Below are 16,759 nucleotides of genomic sequence, written 5' to 3' on the forward strand. Positions count from 1 at the left end.
ATTTCCATCCACTTATCTTCTCCCTTTCTTTTCCTTTTCTTGCCCTTCATTAATATTCTTCAGTTCTGTTTCTTTCTGTTTTCCTATCTATTCCACTACATCCTTTCTCATGGTCGTGTTTTTTTTTCTCGCATTCATGGTAGTACAGAAGCTTTGTCAAACTACCACCAGGGTCATAAAACTAACTACCCATGGAAATGCCCACCGCAACCCCTACGGAAGCCTTGTCAAATGTTTGTGCGTGGGGGCTTAAATGTTTGAATATGGCCCAGTTATTATATTCTCTTCCTCTTTATTTTCTTTTTTATCCATTTCTCCTTTTTCTTCGTCCACTTCTTTCTCGCTATATAGTGGTTCTCCTCTAAATTCTTCCTGTTATATTCTTTCCCGTCATTTCTCTACATATATTTGGTCTTCCTCTCTTTCCCTCGTTTCAGTTTTCCCCTCTCTCCTTCTTCCTTCCATTATTTCTTCCTTCTTTCCCAACTTCCTTCTCTACATGTATTTGCTCTTCCTCTCTTTCTCTCGTTCTAGTTTTCCCCTCTCTCTTTCTTCCTTCCATCCTTTCTTCCTTCGTTCCCAACTTTCTTCTTTATCCATTTCATCCTTCCTCATCCACTTCCCCTTCCTCCTCGTCTAAGTTCTTCTCTCTATTGTGCTCCTTCTCCGAATTTGTGGTCCTCCTCCGAATTTGTTATACTTTTTCCTTTCATTTCTCTACCTAACCTAACCTAACCTAAGAGAAAGAGAGAATTTCCCAAACTGTATTGACAAAATGAGTTAATATTGATAAGTTTATGAAAAAATGCAAAGAGTATAACCTTTTTATTTATTTCTATGTATTTGCTCTTCTTCCCTTCCTCCGGTTTTAGCTTTTTCACTCTCCCCTTCCTTCCTTCCTCGCTTCCCAACTTCGTCCCCTTCCTGAAAACATTAAATAATTTCCCCTTGATTTTCCACTTTCCATAATGCATTTTCATCACTCATCTAATATTTTTTTCCCCATCAAGACAGCTTCCATCGAGGTCGTTCCCCCCCTCCCCCTTGATCCCTAACGCACCCTCTCTCTCTCTCTCTCTCTCTCTCTCTCTCTCTCTCTCTCTCTCTCTCTCTCTCTCTTACAGCCTTTCCTAGTCCGTTTTTTTTATTTTGCGCATGAACGTTATAATTTTTTTTTTCATACAAGCCACAACTATTTTCTCTCTCTCTCTCTCTCTCTCTCTCTCTCTCTCTCTCTCTCTCTCTCTCTCTCTCTCTCTCTCTCTCTCATGCAAAAAAAAATCAGATACACTATTTCATGAACTTTCCTTGTCCGTCGAACTTTCTGAAACACACACTAATTTTTTTTTATTTTATTTCGATTTTTTTTTTTCACTCGCAGACAAACAGATACACACATGCAAAAAAAAAGAAAAGAAAAAGATATATATACTGCCAATCACATCTGACGCCATTCTTTTTTTGTTGTTGTTGTTTTTTTCCATTTCCACAACGCGTTCGTGCCAATCAACTTTTTTTTTACAGGCTATCGATTCTTTTTATTCTTTGTTTCTTTCTACGATAGATATACATTCTTTTTTTATTTTCGTATATGTTATTTGCATGTTTTGTATTTCCTGTACTGTTATTGTTGTTGTTATTGTTTTCGCTGTTATTTCATATGTATTAACTTCATTTTGTATTTTGCTATCTACACACACCGTTTTATATCTTATTTCTAACCTTTTTTTTCCTTATCTTATTTTCATTTATTTATTTACCTACTTTCATTCATTTTCGCTTTTCCCTTTCCTTTTCATTTCGCTTTTCTTGAACTCTTTACGCTTGTAGTTCATATTTTCGTTTTATTTCCCTTTCATTAACTTGTATTCCATTTATTTTCCATCTCCCTTTAACTTATATTATTTCACATTCGTTTAATTTCGTTTTTATTAAGTTATATTCTACCTTTTCGTCTCCTCTCGCTTTCCTTGACGCTATCTGTTTATTTATATTCAGCTTTTTGTATTCATTTCGCCTTCACTGACGTATATTTTTTTATCTTCTTTTTCCTTTTCCATTTCATTAACTTATATTTCACCCTTCCGTCTCATTTCGCTTTTCCTTGACGCTTTCTGTTTACATATAATTCAACCTTGTATTTTCATTTCGCTTTCACTGACGTATATTTTTCTCTCTTTTTTTTCCCCTTTTCCATTTCAGTAACTTATATATTACCTGTTCGTCTCCTTTCGCTTTTCCTTGACGCTTTCTGTTTACATATAATTCAACTTTGTATTTTCATTTCGCCTTCAATGACGTATATTTTTCTCTCTTCTTTTTTTCTTTTCCATTTCATTAACTTATATTTCACCCTTCCGTCTCATTTCGCTTTTCCTTGACGCTTTCTGTTCACATATAATTCAACTTTGTATTCTCAGTTCGCCTTCACTGACGCATATATTTTTTTCTTTTTCCTTTTCAATTTCATTAACTTATATTTCACCCTTCCGTTTCATTTCGCTTTCCCTGACTCTTCATGTGTATATGTATTCCACTTTTCGTTCTCATTTTTCCTTTCGCTGACATATTTCTACACTTCTTTTTTGCCCTTTTAATTTCACGTATAATTGACTTCTTCTTTTTCTTCTCTCATTTCGCTTTAACTGACGCTTTCTCTACATTTATATTTCACCTTTTTGATGCAGTTCACTTTTACTGGCTTGTATTTTTCTTTCTTTCTTCTTTCATTTTTCGTTTCCCCCTCTGGCCAGTGTATTGCGACGGTGGCGGCGGCGGTGGCGGGGGCGGCGGAAGAGCGGCCGTCCGTCAGATAATCTTTGGGAGCGCGAAACAATAGCGAGGGTTTGGGCTGACAATGACGACCCCCTCCCTTCATCATGCTAATGTGCATCCCCCCCCCTTTTATTACGCTCCTCCTCTCTCCTCCTCCTTCTTCCCCCTTTACCCCCAACCGTTTCCTATTTTCCTTTCTAATTCTTTTCTCTTCCGTTTTTTTTCTCCCTTCGATCTTGTTACCGCCTCCTCCTCCTCCTCCTCTTCCTTCTTCTTCCCCTTCTCTTTACCCCTTTACCCCCTGATGTTTCCTATTTTCCTTCCTAATTCTTTTCTCTTCCTTTTTCTTCTCCCTTCGATCTTGTTCCCTCCTCCTCCTCCTCCTGCTCCTCCCCCTCCCTTCGCCCTTTTGTTTCCCATTCTCCTTTTCCTATTCAATCTTTCTTCCTCCATGTTAATCCTTTGCCCTTGTTTCCTCCTCCTTCTACTCTCTTCGTCATTCTGTTTCTCATTCCTCTCCTTTTTCCTATTCCTTGTTCTTCTCCAATCTCCCCTTCTCATTCCCTTCCACCCATTCCTCCTTCCTCTAAAATTCTGTTTACCAATATTCTTTTTACTTTCTCCTCCGAGCTTGTTCCCTCTTCCTCCTTCCATTCATTCTCCCTTCACCTCAGATTATGTTTCATCAGCTCCTCTATTTTTTTCCTCAAGCATTCCTCCCCATCTTCATCTCTTCCTTTTCCTCTTCCTCTACCTTTTCTCTGTCTTATCTTTCACTTCTTTCTTTCTATTTCTCCTATACATCCTTCTGACCTTCTTTTTTTTATTTTTTTCAGTCATCTCAATTACTCATACTCTCTTCGTTTTCTTCTAAGTTTTTTTTCTTGTCCGCATCCCTCAATTCCTCCTTCCATTCTAATCTTCTTTCTTTCTATTTCTCCTGTTTTTTTCTTTAGTCATTTCAGCTACTCATATTCTCTTCGTTTCCTTTTATTTTTATTTTTTTGTTCGCATCCCTCAATTCCTCCTTCCATTCTAATCCTTCTTTACATTCCTTAATTCATTCTCCTTTCATCCTCCTGCTCCTTAGCTACCTCGATATATGCTCTCTTTCCAATCTTCCCCTCGCCTTTGCATTCTTCTCACCGCCTCCTCCTCCTCCTCCTCCTCTGTCTTCCCCTCTTATCCCATCCCTCTATCATCTTCTGTCATTACAAAACCACCATCGACACTTTCATCCCCTCTTCTTCCCCTCTTCTCAATTTTCCTCCCCTCATATCTTCTCCTCCCTTGCGGCCTCCTCTCTACACATCATCTCGCAGCCTTTGTCATCTCTCTCTCTCTCTCTCTCTCTCTTAATCTGCTAACTCTCCTCAATTTCTCCCTTCTCCCTCACCATCCATCTGCTAAAATTGCTCTCCCTCCCTCTCTCTCCCTTTCCCTCCCACCCCTTCTCCTCCCTTATTTCTCCGCCTCCCCTTCCACACATCTGTCACTGTGATCTCTCTCTCTCTCTCTCTCTCTCTCTCTCTCTCTCTCTCTCTCTCTCTCTCTCTCTCTCTCTCTCTTGTGTTCTTACTTTTTTTCCTTATTCCATCGTTTATTATTTTTCCTCTCTCCCTCTCTATCTCTTTTTATAATTTCTCTTATCATCTGTTCCCTCTTCCCTGTTTCTCTTCTTCTTTCTTCCTCCTTTCTATTCCCTATTTTTTCACTTTTCATATGCTTTAGTTACTACGTTCCCTTCTTCCTTCATTTTCCTCTCTTATATCCTGTTGTTGTTGTTGTTGTTGTTGTTGTTGTTGTTGTTGTTGTTGTTTTCACCACATGCCATCGTCCTTTCTCTCCTTCTTTGTTTCTTTACTTCCTTTTCTTACTTTCCTCCCTCCCTTCTTTCTCTCCCAATATCCACTTTCCTTTCCCTCCCTTCTAATTAAGCCTCTCTCTCTCTCTCTCTCTCTCTCTCTCTCTCTCTCTCTCTCTCTCTCTCTCTACTCCATCCACATTCTCTCCCTTATTTTACTCTCTCCCTTTCCCCTTTAATTTTCAATACTCTCTCTCTCTCTCTCTCTCTCTCTCTCTCTCTCTCTCTCTCTCTCTCTCTCTCTCTCTCTCTCTCTCTCTCTCTCTCTCTCTCATCCTTCCTTCATTCATTCAATCTTCCGTCGCCTCTTCCATTCTACCTCTCCCTCCTTACTTCCCACTTTCCCTCTCCATTTTTCCTCCCTTTCCCCCTCCCATCATCCATCATGGAGAGGAAAATGGAGATAACGAAGGATGACGTAAGAGTAGTAGGAGGAGGAGGAGGAGAACGAGAGGAGGAGGAGGAGGAGAAGGAGGAAAAAGAGGAGTAAGGAAAAACATGGGAAGTACAGAAGAAGAAGAAAAGGAAGAAGAAAGAGAAAGAAAGAAAAAGGGAAGAGGTGGAAATGAAAGGAGAAAAAAATAGAAGAGTAAGACATGAAAAATCGGGAATAACAACAACAACAACAAAAAGAAAAAATGTCCAAACGAAAACAACAACGAAAATCACACGGAAAAGGAAAAAAAAATACAAAACGGAATAAAAAAATAAAAACAAAAAATAATTCAAACAACAACAAAAAAAAAGAGCATCACGAGAGAAGTTAACGATAAGGAAAAAGGTGTCAAAGAGAGAGAGAGAGAGAGAGAGAGGATCAAAGAGGATAAAAGGGAATGGATAAGAGGAGGCTCTAAAGAGTGTCTCTCTTTATCCTCTTGATTGACTTTGCGAACACCAAGAGTTTGTGATAATTCTCTCTCTCTCTCTCTCTCTCTCTCTCTCTCTCTCTCTCTCTTTTGTGATGGAAAAAAGATAAAAGAGTGAATGTATGAGTAGATACGAAAAAAAAAAGAGTAGGATAGGACGAAAAGGAAGAGGAGGAGGAGGAGGTGAAAGAGAAGCAAGAGGAGGAGGAGGAGGAGTGCGTAAGTGCGTAAAAATTGGTTAAAAAGCGTAAAAATGCGTTAAAAGTGCGTAAAAAGTGCTCTATAAACCCGAACATAGCGTTGGCTTTGTTATATGCCTTTTTTTACAGTGCTTCGCGTGTTTCAGGTCACTGTTGATGGTGACCCCAAGATCCGATTCCTCCTGCCCGACCTGCGGAGGCTTCCTATGCATGATGTGTGTATGGTTACTATTTCCGAATCCAATTGCATGACTTTACTTATGTCGACGTTGTATGACATTTGCCACTTTTCAGACTATTGGATGATCCTGTGTGTGTGTGTGTGTGTGTGTGTGTGTTTACAGCAGAGGAGACAGTTCAAAGGCGTAAAAAAAAAAGAAAACAATAATGAAAAAAAAGCCCGCTACTTACTGCTCCTGAATAGAGAGGAGTGGCCAAAAAGAGAAATCAATTGTGTGTGTGTGTGTGTGTGTGTGTGTGTGTGTGTGTGTGTGTGTGTGTGTGAAGTTCCAGCCGTGCCCAGAGATCCGTCACTTGCTAGCTTCAACTTCACTCGGGGGGAGGTATTGGCTAGCGATCGCAAGTCTAGCGCGTGATCAGGCCATAGCGAATTTATTTTTGCAGCAAAGGAGGCAGCTCAAGGGCAATAAATAAATAAATAAAAAACAGCATCAAGAGGGCCCGCTAAACACTACTCCGAAGAAAAGAAAGAAGAACATGAGGTCAAAAGTGGTCAAATTCGGGTGGAGAGGTGTCTTGATATACTCTCCTCTTGAATGAACTGCACATCACTATCTTCCTACCTACCTATTATTTCACGTTTCCACTCCTATATTCCCAATCACTTTCCTCCCTTCCCTTTTCTTTCTTGCTTTCTTTTATTTCTTCTGTACTTCCGATCTCTTTCTTCCTCCTCCTCCTCCTCCTCCTCCTCCTCCTCCTCCTCCTCCTCTTTACGTCACGAAATTCTCATTAAGGAGCAAAAAAAAAAAAAAAAAAAGTTCCTCCAGCATGTCTTCATGATTCATCTCTCATTTACATTTTCAGCGTCTGGGAGATAAAAAATAATGAAAGATTGAGGTGAAGGAGGACGCGGGGGAGGGGGATGGGACGGGAAGGAAGAAAATGGGAAATGATAATGGAGGGGAGGGGAGAGAGAGAGAGGGGAAGGAAGGAAATGGGATATGATGATGGAGAGGGATAGATGAGGGGAGAGGGACAAGGATAGGAAGGAGGGAAATGGGAAATGATGGTCGAGGTGGGAGAGGGAGAGGGAAGAGAAAAAGGGGAAGGAACGGGATGAAGGGAAATGGGGAGGGATGGTGGTGGGGGAAGAGAGGGAGAGGGAAGAGGGGAAGGAATGGGAAGGAGGGATATGGGAGTTGGTGGAGGGGAAGGGGGAAAGAGGAAGGGGAGAGGAAGAGGGGAAGGAGGGATATGGATAATGGAAAATGATGGTGGAGGGGGAGAGGGAAAGAGAGGAGAGGAAGAGGGGAAAGAAAGTAGGGGAATGATGTTAAAGGAGAAAGAGAGGGAGAGGGAGAGAGAGCAATGTTGGAAAGAATGGCGGTGAAGAAAAAGGAGAATGAGAGGTGAAGGAAAATCGACAGCAAGGAAGGAAGGAAGGAAGGTAGGAAGGATGGAAAGGATAGTGAAGAAGGAAGAGTTCACGGGTAGGAGAGAAGGACGAAAATGGGGAAGGAGAGGAAGGAAAGGAAAGGATAGGATGGCGGTGGTGGTGATGGTAGTGATTGTAGTATTGGTGGTGGTGGGGGTGGTGATTGTAGTAGTGGTGGTGGTGGTGGTGGTGATGGTGGTGGTGATTAGTCCCGTGTTTTGAAAGTTTACATATTTTCTTGTTGCACACACACACACACACACACACACACACACACGCAATTACTCCTATTCATTCACGAACTCCGAGTCACTCCCACGCGCTACCTACACTCCCATTACTCCCACGCAACTGACATTTTCCCTCAATTTAAAATGACTCAACCAAGGACGAGAATAGCCGGTGTAAGGTCGTTATTTATAGATCGGTTAACCTAACTTTACTCAGAAGTATTACTCTGACTCATTCTCAAACATTCCGAAGCTGACACACCCACATTTGATAAGGTTACGTAGAGGTTGCTGTGGTAGTATTTCCATGGGTAGTTTTATGACACTGGCGGTTGTTTGACCCTTTTCCTCTACCATGAACCTCAAAAAACACTCTTTACAACCAAATTGATGTCCCTTTCAGCTTTTGGATATAAGTGACATGAGAGGTGGAAGCTTCTAAGAATATCAGTTTATACTCTCAAACATTTCCAGGCTCACACACACACACATTTCATAAGGCTTTCATTGAGACTGTTGTGGGTACTTCCGAGGGTAGTTTTTTTAAGCCTAGTGATATTTTGACAAGGCTTCTGCACTATGAATGTTATAAGACTCATAAGTACCCGATTAATCTCCTTTGTGGCCTTTGGAAATAGTGTTGTGAGAGCCAAAAGCGTCTGAGAAAATGGGTCTTAAACTTGAAGAACTTAAATATACACAAGAATATACTAGGCTATATTATGACTACAAGAGGCTAAACGGTTTACACATAGCAGCTCCAGAGACTGAGAATATTTACCATCTTCCCCTACCCCTTTTAATTAATGAGAATATGGGTCTTAAACTTGAAGAACTTAAATATACACAAGAATATACTAGGCTATAATGAGACTACAAGAGGCTAAACGGTTTACACATAGCAGCTCCTGAGAGTGAGATATTTACCATCTTCTCCCAACCCCTTTTTAACCGTCTTTAAATGTCTAACCTCCATTTAAAACATTCAAAAGTGTCTGCACCGAATCTACAACATCTGCTTAGTTTGTTCCGCTTATCCACTGCCTTAAGTGAGAACCAGTTTTTTTTTTATCTATATCCTTCGTATTATTATTATTTTTATTATTGAGATCCACGTAAGGGCATCAAGGGAAAAAAGTGAAACTGATATAGACCTAGACAAGGAAATGAAAGCAAGAGAGTGACAATGAAGTAAGAAGAATGCAAGAGAGAGAGAGAGAGAGCGCAGCGGTTGTCTAACATGATGCAAACGGTTATGATACGGGATAGAGCAAGGAGAAAACGGCGCCAGGAATGTGATGATTATGCAGTGATCCTCGCCGCCCCGTGAGCTAAATCGGGACTATCGAGTCATCCATAGAGGCGCCATGCATGCTCGTTAGTGTGTCTATAGGGATGCATGCTGGCGTGTGAGGTGATGACGGTGTTGATGGAGGTGGTAGTGGTGGTAGTGATGAGGGGACAGTGGAGGTGGTGGTTAGTTAAAATAGCCTAAGAAATGGAGTTTTTAAATGGTGGTAGTGGTGGTCTTTTTTTTTCTTGTTGATGATGTTGTTGTTGTTGTTGTTGGTGGTGGTGGTGTTGAAGTTGAAATGGCATAATAGGAAGGGAGTTTTTAGTAATGGTGTTAGTGATGTTGCTGATGTATTGTTGTTGTTGTTGGTGGTGGTGGTGGTGGAAATAGGCTAATAGGGAGTTTTTTCAATGATGGTGTTGGTGATGTTGATGTCAACGGATCTGTTATTTTTCTTGTTATTGTTATTGATGTTATTGTTGTTGTTGTTGCCGTTGTTGTTGTTGTTGTTGTTGGTGGTGGTGGTGGTCGTAAATTGAAATAGATTAATGGGAATAAAGTTTTTAGTGGTGGTCGAGGTGGTGATGTTAGGGGTCAGTGTGAGAGAGGAGGTGGGTGTCTTGATAAACTCTCCTCTTGAATGAATTGCACATCACTATCTTCCTACCTCCCTATTATTTCACGTTTCCACTCCCATATTCCTAATCCCTCTCCTCCTTTCCCTTTTCTTTCTTTTTTTCTTCTTGGTGGGGAGATGGAGAGGTGGAGGGATGGGATGGCGTTGGTAGTGGATCATCAATTAGTGGTGACGGGTGTGGGTGGACGGACAGATGAGTGATGATGGAATGTTAGTGATAACGTGGTTGGAGGTAGAGGTGGGGGGTGGAGTTGGAGTTGGTAGGGGATGAGAATGGTGGTGGTGGTGGTGGTGGTGAGGTTGGCGAGTCATTTGCAGTCCTACGAGGAGGCGATTGAACTAAAGTGGTGTCGATTTAGTGTGGTATTGGTGGAATGCTGGTGTTGATTCTAGCAGCGGTGGCATATTTGGTCAATGCTGTTTTTGAGGCCACTTCGGAAGGCCCTGAATCCCTCCCAAACATTCCATGGCCAAATAAACAATTATGCCACAACTTAAGAGTCAATTGTACTGTTTACCACTTTATTATACATATCTACGTGTCATTATTATGCTTTAAATCATCTATATGACACTATATACGCTTTACAAAAACAGGTGAATGGAACTATTTTTTTTAACATGTGGAAATATATTTTTTACCGTCCCAAGTTCCCACGTAAATATCTTTGTGTATGGTCATTATTTCACCACAAGGCTCCCCTTACCTTGGGCACTCTCCATGGCTGTGATGCCTCCTTCACGCTACGCGGTGGCACCCACTCAGGAGGACAGTCCCCGAAAGTCGATGGTCCGGCCCCTCCACACTACGTTACACGCACCACAAGCCACACACGCCAGCAGCCAGACACACGCCGCGGAGGCAGACGCAGCTCCACGCACTGCCAACAGGCCTCAGCAGCTGCAGGAGTCGTGCAGTCAGACGCAGCGACTCTTGTTATGTGGAGTGAGTCGAGTATTGTGTCACTGGAGCACCAGCGGGGGCAGGAAGGGCGTGGTGAGGCGGAGGACAGTCGCAGCACACACCTCACTCCTCGCGCGCGGCCTCACACCAGCCCCGATTACGATGACCCACCCACCCGTCAGTTCACGTCTCGCGCACCGAAATTTGTTTCTCGCCAAAATTTCGCGGCGCCTCAGGACAGACTCTCACGCTCCACCGTCATGGCCAGGGCACCAGAAGCTCCCTGCTGCCTCCTACGAGTAGATGGTGAGCAGACAATGCTGGTAGGGACCAAACAGCCGCCTCTACAATGCCAGGGAAGCGGCCCTCGACAACCCCTCAGCCGCCAGTCGATACCTTGTTGTCATGGCGACGCGGTGCAGGCGTGCCAACTTTACGATGCCTGTATCATGACTGGAGGTACACGTGCCCACACACCACGGTGGTGGCCCGCCGACACACGTGGTGGCGAGGCTCCCCTGGGCACCATGAGGCCAAGACAATGACGAGTGGTTCACAGGCCGAGCCGCCACTGGCGTGAGTATCTGAGGCGCCGCCCGCTGCCGGTGGTACTGGTGGATGAATGAAAGACTCAAATTACTATTTTGGCTGCGAAAATTGCCTCAACAGACGTATAGTTCCCGGTCAGGCAAGGTGCATGGCGGCCTCTGTAACCCTGGCGGCCTGCCGCCTTGCACGGCCCAGGGCGTGTCATGAACAGCTGGGCAGGCGGCGGCAGCGACGGCTTGTTGTCGACGCCCCCTTTGCTGCCTTAATTAATAACATTCAGATTAGTTACGTGACATCCAACACGCCGGGGCGGCGAGGCAACAATTGGCTGAAGCTTCCCCGGGTCGGGAATATTGGCCAAAGGAGGCGCTGAGGCGATTGATTTGTACCATGGAGAGGCAGGTTTATTGCGCGCCCCCGCCGCCAGCCAGATTACAGGGTCGGGCAGGCCGGGCCGCTCTACTCAAAGGCCTTCAAGTATTCATGAAGCCCTCAAGAGTCGAGAAATATCCGGCAGATAAGCACTCAATGAAGATCAAATTGCTTCCGGAGTTTGCTCTAACAATCTAATAAAACATTTTCGTCACGGGTGAGTGGCGGAGGCGTGGAGCCGCGGCGACGTGCTCGACGCTTGGGTAAATAGGAATGACATGTGCCTTTGGGCGTTTATCTTGACGCCTTCAACGATGATGCCTTCTTCCCCGACACGCCTCACCCACACTTACGACACCTGCTTGCGTCAATATATAGCCTCTCTAATAACATGCAGCAACAGTATACATAAATTGCAATGCACATTTTGACCGTGAAGATAGAAGTGAGCGAATACTCTCCCGACACTATTTCATTATAATATGAGCATAAAAAAAATCACTTGGAATGATTCGCTTCAATAATTAAGAATATGCAATACTAATATTTTAAAACCTTTGTCATTTAATAATTATCGCTTTAAACGCGACTCTCTCTCTCTCAAGATTAATTAATTTATACACACACACACACACACACACACACACACACACACACACACACACAGATATATATATATATATATATATATATATATATATATATATATATATATATATATATATATTAATAACCAAACATACCGTGGGCCACCCTGACCAACCTTCCCTCCACATAAAAATATCCAGCTTATGTGACGCAATATCTTGGTTGGGCGCTTATGAGGACAAAAGGAGCTCTATATAAACTGTGAAGTCTGCCTAAGCTGCTTTCCTTTTCAGGGGGAGAGAGAGAGAGAGAGAGAGAGAGAGAGAGAGAGAGAGAGAGAGAGAGAGAGAGAGAGAGAGAACATACAAAATTTAAGCAAGAAGACGGATAGGAAGATCAAGGAGATTAGGGAGAAAGTGAGTAGTAGATGTGTGTGTGTGTGTGTGTGTGTGTTACCAGGCGCCATGTGTCTGTCAATATTAAGCCCCCGTATTTCACACACACACATACACACACACACACACACACACACACACACACCTACGCTCGCCAAAATAGCATTACGCGCCTGTCATTCCGTTGCAGACAAATTGACAGGTGGCCCCGTGCATTGTGGAAGCGGGCGAGAGATTAAAAAGGAATATAAATGTGATTATTCGACCGCGAGTGGCACCATATATAAATTTAGTTCGGCAGTTAGTTAGTTAGATATATACTTAGTTGTCAATTGGTTAGTAAGTTAGTAAATTGGTTTGTATTCTAATTAGTCAGTTAAGTAGTATGTCAGTCAGTTAGTTAGTTAGTCAGTTGGTTAATTAATCTGTTACCTGGTCAATTTGTCGGTCAGTCAGTTAGTAAATCTGTTGGTATGTTAGTAGGCAGTTAATTAGATTTTAAATAGGTTTGTTTGTGTCTGATAGTTAGATAGTAAATCAGTATGCTTGTTAGTTAGTCAGTCAATCAGTTAATGAATCAGTTTGTTTCATAGTTAGTCAGTTAGTAAATCAGTTTGTTAGTCAGCCAGTCAGTCAGTAAGTCAAACAGTTCGATATTTATTTAGTCTCCCATCGTAAAAAGTGATTCCTCGTGATTGTGTCAAATAATAATAATAATAATAATAATAATAATAATAATAATAGTAATATCACTACTAAGAATAGCAACAACAATAACAATAATATGAGTAACAGAAAATGCTGAGATGCCGAAAAAAACAGGAGGAGGAGGAGGAGGAGGGGGAGGAGGGGGAAGAAAGGAAGGAAGAGGGGGGGGCGGTGACCCTGGGGCTGCTTGGTTGATCAATAGTAGTAAACCAGCAAGACTCATCATTCCCCCCCCCTCCTCCTCCTCCTCTTCCTCCTGCCCAACCCCCCCTTCTCCTCTAATGATTCCCCTACCTTCTTCCTTTTCATCTCAGTCCCCTTGTAGATCATTCTCCCCTTTTTCTTCTTCTTCTTCTTCTTCTTCTTCTTCTTCTTCATTTTGCCCCCTCAAATGGCCCCTTTCCTACCATTTTTTCTTAACTTCCTCCTCCTTTTCCTCTTCCCTCCTCCGTCCTCTTTCCCCTTATCCATCCACTAATGCTCCCTCTCCTCTTCCTCTTCCATCCCTACCCCCCTTTTTTCTTACTGTGACTTTTTTTCCATTCTTAATGCCTCTTCTTCTTCGTCATCTCATTTCTCAAGCTATGCCCCATAAATGTTAGACACCTCAAACAGTGTCCCATAATATTAAACAGAGTAAGAAGTGAAAGCAATTACACAATAGTAAAACGTATGAGACATCAACAACAAAAACAACGACAGCAACAACAAAAAAAACAAGAAGAAGAAGAAGAAGAAGAAGATGATGATAATGATGATGGTGAAGAAAAGGAAGAAGAAAGAAGATGATGAAGAAAAAGAAAGAAGAAGAAACCATTGCCCTTTGCAGCAGCAGAAAAAAAAGAAAGAAAAAAAGAATGAATTATCCGTCTGCGCGAGCGACATTCCCTTCATTCTTTTTTCTCCTCCTCCACAACTTATATTGAGGACACACACACACACACACACACACACACACACACGCCTATCTCAAGACGAAACAATAATACTACGTTAAAAAGTACAACAGCAACAACAACAACAATAAAGGTCGCATCATCATCATCATCATCATCATCATCATATTATTATTATTATTATTATTATTATTATTATTATTATTATTATTATTATTATTCAACTTTAATGGCTTGAACGAGACATCTGCCACCGTCAAAAGAACAAAACAAATGAGGACAGCCAGATCATGTAAGACACCCACCACTCAGCCCCCCCCCCTTCTCTCTGCTACTCTTGTTCGTATGATCGTATCCATTTCCAGGGGGCGTGACAGCAAGAATATAAATCAACGCCACGAGCAGAAATATTTAAGCTACCCATTAAATATTCTGTCATAGAAAACGATAAGACACATTTTCTTTGAGTTATTTTATGGCAAACCTCTCCTTTTCTACTCGAGCATCATTATGCTATGCTCCGTTCATTACCTACCATTTTTTCTTTGCTTGTTTCCTTTGATAACGTAACTTGAGCGACCAACCAACACACACACACACACACACACACACACACACACGCACGCAGACGGGTGTTCTAGAGATAGCTATATACGGGTTACTTTCAATATCCTATACGACCTGACATTACTAACGGAAGGGAAAAAATTATAATATGCAAGTGTGGACCGCTTCATAACAGTTCTCTCTCTCTCTCTCTCTCTCTCTCTCTGAATTTCCCCTTCATTTTTTTCTATAGTTCATACATTCCTCATCTACGTAAGCCTCCTCTCCCTTCCTTCTTTTTTCCCTTTTCCCTTTTACTAACTTCTTTATTTCTTCTTCCCTTACGTCCTGCCCTTTATTTTTGTCCCTTCCTCATTCTCTTTCCTCTCGCCCTTCTCCTCTTTTATTATCCCTATTCTTCTCTTCTTTTATTCCAGTTCAAAATATTACTTCACGTGTTCCTTCAGTTTCCCTTTCATGTTATTTGTCCTCCTCCACTCAATGGTTTCCTTCCTTCTTTTTTTCTCCACCTACCTTCCTTCCTTTTTAATAACATCGATCTTTCCTTTTTTTTTTCGTATCAAACCTCCTCCCTCCTTCCATTTTTATTCTATCATTCCCTCTTCTCTTTCCTTCTGACTATCTCTTTTCCTTTCATTCTTTATTTCCTTCCTTCACTCGTTCCTTTACCTCCTAATACGATGGCGTTCTTTCTTTCCACCCTTATTCCTTTCTTTCTTCCTTTCCTTCCCTTTCCCTTCCCCGTTCTTTTTACTCCACCAAGCTATCTTCCTACTTCTCTTTGTTTCTTTCATCTACGTCCTTTCTCCTTTCCTCCTTCCTTTGTTCTCCTTCCACCTTTCTCCCGCTACCTCCTTTCTTTCTTTCTTTCTTACCCTTCTTGCTTCTCATCTTCGTTCATGTTTTTTGTTCCTCGTTCTCCTCTTCCTCCTCTCCTCTTTAGCCCTCCCTCCTCCTCCCTCTCTTCAAATGCATCTTTCCAGCTAAGAAGAACAAACAAAGAGGAAAGGCGAGAGGAGCAAGAAAATAGAGGAAAAGTGGAGAAATGGGCGTGAAATGAGGAAAATGATAAGAATTCACGAAACACAATAACACGATGCAAGAAAATGGGCGAGTATAGATTAAAGAATATTTTACAAAGAAAACAAAATGTATAAAACTGGAAGAAAATTAAAAACACAAAAGAAGTATATATAAAGAATGAAGGAGAAAGGTCAGTAAAAGGGACACAAAAACAAAACAACCACAAAAAATACAAGAGACCTTGAGGAAAAAAAAAAAGCGCATGAGGAAATATGACCAAAGGATAAAGAAAGAAAGAAAAAAATGAGAAGGGGCAAAATTAATAAGCAAAGAGTAAAGAAAAAAAATAATTGAGGACTGAATAGCGTGAGAAGGGACGAAGAAACGACGTAACAACAGGGGGGGAGGCGGGGTGGGTTGGGGGGTGGGGTGGGGGGAAAGAGTGTTAAGAGGGGGGGGGGGCGCGAGGGGGCGAGGGGCGCGTGGGGGCTTATGTAATATTGTTGTTGTTGTTGTTGTAGTAGTTGCTGTTATGGTGGTGGTGGTGATGGTAATGAAGGTGGTGTGTGTGGGGGGGGAGGGGGGAGTTTTATTTGTTATTGTTAATGTTATTGCTGTTGTTGTTAATTCTGTTGTTTTAGTGGTAGTGGTAGTACTGAAGGAGAGGGAAGAGCAGTAGGAGGAGGAGGAGGTGAGGAGGAAGAAGAAGAGAAGAAAGAGGAAGTTAACTTATTTATTTTTAGCTTTTCTTTCTACATGTATTGAACGTATATAAGGAAGAAAGGAGAATAAATAAAGATGGAATGAAGCCTTAGTATCCCACCTCTCTCTCTCTCTCTCTCTCTCTCTCTCTCTCTCTCTCTCTCTCTCTCTCTCCACGTTATATTCATATTTTATAAGGTCAAGAGGGAGAAATACCCCCCCACGAGAGAGAGAGAGAGAGAGAGAGAGAGAGAGAGAGAGAGAGAGAGAGAGATGGTAATAAAGTTAAAGAATGACGCGAAGGGAACCAGAATCGAAGAAAAGAAGGAAGGGGAGCAAACGAAGAGGGGAGAAGAAGAGGAAAGAAGAGGAGGAGGAGGAGGAGGAGGATAATAAAGGAATTTAAACAAATGGCGCTCGTAAAGATAAAGAAGGGAAGAGAGAGAGAGAGAGAGAGAGAGAGAGAGAGAGAGAGAGAGACAAAAGAGGGGGGAGGGAGGGGAAGAAAGGAGGACAAGGATGGGAGGTGGGGGAAATGTCACGGAAGGAGAAGAAAGGAATGAGGAGAAAA

The 16,759-nt window shown here is 42.2% G+C and overlaps 1 protein-coding gene across 2 annotated transcripts in view; it reads right to left on the reverse strand.

Moving 5' to 3' along the window:
• Positions 1–16,759, reverse strand: part of LOC126984183 (schwannomin-interacting protein 1-like) — a 99,326-nt gene that overhangs the window by 70,795 nt on the left and 11,772 nt on the right. The window contains exon 1 of one of the 2 annotated variants that reach the window (XM_050837699.1): positions 10,192–10,707. The exons of the other annotated variant lie outside the window; for it this stretch is intronic. The gene's annotated coding sequence lies outside the window, so the exon portion shown is untranslated. Of the gene's footprint in view, positions 1–10,191; positions 10,708–16,759 lie in introns of those variants that run through there. 2 annotated transcript variants of the gene reach the window in all.

The sequence above is a fragment of the Eriocheir sinensis genome, chromosome 1, assembly GCF_024679095.1.
Source record: "Eriocheir sinensis breed Jianghai 21 chromosome 1, ASM2467909v1, whole genome shotgun sequence".
NCBI classification, from domain to species: Eukaryota; Metazoa; Arthropoda; class Malacostraca; order Decapoda; family Varunidae; genus Eriocheir; species Eriocheir sinensis.